Source organism: Myotis davidii, unplaced genomic scaffold (assembly GCF_000327345.1).
Source record: "Myotis davidii unplaced genomic scaffold, ASM32734v1 scaffold902, whole genome shotgun sequence".
Lineage (NCBI taxonomy): Eukaryota > Metazoa > Chordata > Mammalia > Chiroptera > Vespertilionidae > Myotis > Myotis davidii.
Window position 1 is genome coordinate 1,491,683 of NW_006293951.1, and position 4,250 is coordinate 1,495,932.

The window sequence follows — 4,250 nt, forward strand, 5'->3', positions numbered from 1 at the left end:
CAATCATATACTTTACAAAAGTGCTACCCCGATATTTTAGGTACCCATCGGGCACCAGAGATAGTTATTACAATACTATTGACTACAGTTCCTCTGTTTTACTTGACATTGCTGTGATTACTTTGTCACTACCAATCTGTACTTCTCAATCACTTCACCTTTTTCACGCAGGGCTCCAATCTCCCCTCCTCTAGTAACTATCAGTCTGTTCTCTGAACCTATGAGTCTGTTTCATTTGTTTGTTTATATCCCCGATATTTTAGGTAACCATCAGGCACCATAGATAGTTATTACAATACTATTGACTACAGTCCCTCTGTTTTACTTGACATTGCTGTGATTATTTTGTCACTACCAATCTGTACTCTCAATCACTTCACCTTTTTCACGCAGGGCCCCAATCCCCCTCTCCCCTAGCAACCATCAGTCTGCTCTCTGTACCTATGAGTCTGTTTCATTTGTTTGTTTATATTGTTGTTTAGATTCCACATATAAGTGAAATCATATAATATTTGTCTTTTCTCACTTAAATATTTCACTTCACATAATACCCTCCAGGTCCATTTATGCCAGTGATGGTGAACCTATGACATGCATGTCAGAGGTAACACGCGAACTCATTTTTTTGGTTGATTTTTCTTTGTTAAATGGCATTTAAATATATAAAATAAATGTCAAAAATATAAACATATATATATAAGTATATATAATCTCCATGTTTTTATCCACTTGTCTACTGATGGGCACTTGGGTGGCTTCCATAGCTTGGCTATTGTAAATAATGCTGCAATGAATTCAGCAGTGTATCTTCTATTCTTTCAAGTTAGTGTTTTGGGTCCTTTTGGATATATACCCAGAAGTGAAATCTCGAGGTGATGAGGCAGATCCATTTTTAATTTTTTGAAGTTTTCCATAGTGGCTGCACCAATCTGCATTCCCAGCAACAGTGCATTAGGGTTCCTTTCTCTCCATATCCTTGCCACACTGTTTTCCACAATGTAGAAAGAGTAGGGGAGAGAACTGTGCAGCACCACTGTATTTAACATGAGGAAGACATGCAGAGAGAAGCAAAGACCACATATGAAGAAAAGTCCTCAGCACTCAGGTCCCCGGTTCCCATTGCTCCAGAGAATGGGTTACAACAGGTTTTGTATTAGTTTTAACTGTGCAGCATAGTGGTTAGACAATCATATACTTTACAAAAGTGCTACCCCGATATTTTAGGTACCCATCGGGCACCAGAGATAGTTATTACAATACTATTGACTACAGTTCCTCTGTTTTACTTGACATTGCTGTGATTACTTTGTCACTACCAATCTGTACTTCTCAATCACTTCACCTTGTGAAATACTCTCATCTTCCCTGTTCTTCCAATAAAGTATCCTCTCTTCTAAAACTACCTCTGGTGGGGTTTCTAAAATTCACAAGAGGCAGAGTCCTAACTAACATGAAATATATATGGAAAAACAAAGCTGGCCCTATACATGTCACATACACAAGTAAAGACAGTGTATGGTAGTGGAAAGATTGCTGATGGGAAATAAGAAGGTCTACATACCTAGTGGTCTTAGCTCTGCACTGACAAGGTGAACTTTGACCCATCAATAACCTTCCCAGTTGCCTCATCCATAAAGTTAGAGGGTTGGATGAGGCTTTTAAATTCTTCTTATTGGAAAACTCTCTTCACATGAAATCATAAGAATAAACCAATATATTACACCGATGGGGGGGAGGGGAAAGCAGGCAGGGATCCAGGTCCTTTAGTTACCTCAAAGGGCCCCATGGAGCAATGAGAACAAAGCACTAGACAATGTCAGTCCTAAGTCGTCTCTAATATTCTGTGATGTACAGGACAAAACACATAAAAGAGGTTTTCGTTAAAGAAGTTAAAACGACTGATTATATTCAAAGAACAAAAAGCAGAAGAAAAATTAGCGTGGGGGGGGGGAGGGGGAGTCGGGGACCAGTAGCTAATTATACTTAAAAGCGCTCTGAGAGGTGAGCATTCCTAGGCAGATCCTCATGTAGCCTCCACAGGGGAGTCATCAGCTTTCCTCTGATGGCCTGTGGGTCTGCCCTTTACAGCTCAGCTGCGGGTTTTCCCCATCCACTTCCGGCGAGTAAAAACTTGCTCACAGAGTGGAAATGGGATCAACTCTATGAAAATCAAGTGATTATTATAAAGCCAATTCCCAGATCAAAACTGGGAAGGATTTCTGAGGATGAAAACGGTTAAAGGGATACAGAATATAATCCATAGTGAAATGAAACCCTTGGATCGTGGAAGAAAAACCAATTGGTATTTTACTGCTGATATCCACTAATTGAATTTTCCTGACCATAAGTGCACATTGATTTTCTCCTGCTGGCGTGAAGAGCACCACGTATGTTATTTGGGAAATGATATGCTGAAAAGTAGTTTCAGTTGTCAATTTGTAAAAGCAAACATCCTTTAGAGTAAATCAGTCTGCAAGGCTCCCATCCGGACAGATTAATTGTTCCACATGAGAGATGTCGTATCTAATTTTATTCTGTGCGAAAGTAGTCTGATCCTTACTTTTCAGTCAGTCCTACGAGCGCCTGAGCATATTTGGTCCTATTCGGGTAGCCTGAAAACCTCCACAGAGTAGTCTCTTTCATGAGCTTTTAAGCCGTCTGTATCTCCTTGTTGAACTGGACTAGTAATGCCTTGTGTTTCCAATTTGTCCAACATGTTTTCTAACCACTGTTCCCAGGGTGTGGGTTTCTTGTCAGGTATCCTGGAGGTAGGGGAAAGTTGTCATGTGCTTTTCTAAAGCAATGCCTAAGGCAACCTGTCCTTCCATAACAGATGGTAAAAACCGCAGCAACAGGAGATTGAGGACAATGCCTAAGGTTAAGCAGCAAAATCTGAGCAGGGTTTGGGCCTTTAATTTATGCTTTTGAATTCCCATTGGATCATATATTTGAAGTTTCAGTTAATTTTCAGAAAAGTAATAATACCTAGTCCTCAAACAGCATGGAGAATAGCGTGCATCTCACAATGCAGAGAGGGGGGAAGGCATGATTCATAGAGCCTTGGTAGACTACAGCGGAGAGTCTTACCTCAATGATAGTTAAACCTGTTATGAGCACTCCTCCAAACAGTGTCCAAACAAATCTTATAACAAGCCCCCAAAGATAAAATTTTTCCAGGTAGTTTATCTGCATCCCAGAACAAAGCAAATGCATATTTATATTTAAAAATATTCAGCAAGGTTAAATGAAATGTATGCCAGGAATATTTACCAGGCATAATGGTTAATTTTATGTGTTCACTTGACTGAGCCACAGGGTGCCTAGATATTTGGTCAAATTTTATTCTGGGTGTGTCTTTGAAGGTTGTTTGTGGGGGTTTTTGGGGGGGAGGTGAGTTTAACATTTAATTGATGGATTGAATGCTAGTAAAGCAGGTTGCCCTTCTTAACGTGGGTGGGCCTTATCCAATCAGTTAAGACCTGAGCGAAATAAAAAGGTTGGTCCTTCCTCTGAATAAGAGGGGATTACTTCTGTTGGACTGTCTTCAAAGGGGGTTATTGGTTTGGTGTGTTTTTTCTGCCTTCAGATTTGTACTAAAACATTGGCTTTTCCTGGGTCTTGAGCTGCCAGCTGTTGGACTAGAATATATATATATATTCTGTTTCCCTGGAGAACCCTAACTAATATATATTTTGGTACCAGAGTAGTTCTAGAGAACAGAATTTTAAGGATAAATTTTCTGAACTAGTCCTGAGTTTTTGGAGTTGCCTTTCTAATCTGAGTAGAGATGCAAATGCCTACCTTTCCAGTCATAAAGAGAGCACTGATCCATGGCCTGATTTGGCAATAGAGGTACAGAAGATATCACGATTGGATACTCCTTATCAACCCGTTATAAAGCAAGGATCTGGGTGATTGTGTATCTGATACTTCCAAATATTTTGGCGACATAATGAATAAATTGAGATTGGCTGATTGCTCCTAATGTTGCTGAACAAAGTGGGTAAAGAAAAGAATGGGCTCAGTGGTTTCAATTCCAGCTGAATGCTCTGAAAGGTCTGTGAGCTCTGTCTGGTCCCCGAAGGATTGCTGAAAACACATACAACCTTATCCCGCTGACGAGCTGAATAACGAAGCTGAACTCCCAACCTTACAGGGTGTCTGTTGTTGAAGAGAGGCCGCTGATTGGGAACAAATGAAATCCTGAAAGTTGGAATGGTGAGGTGGGGAAAGACCATGATGAAGCTGGA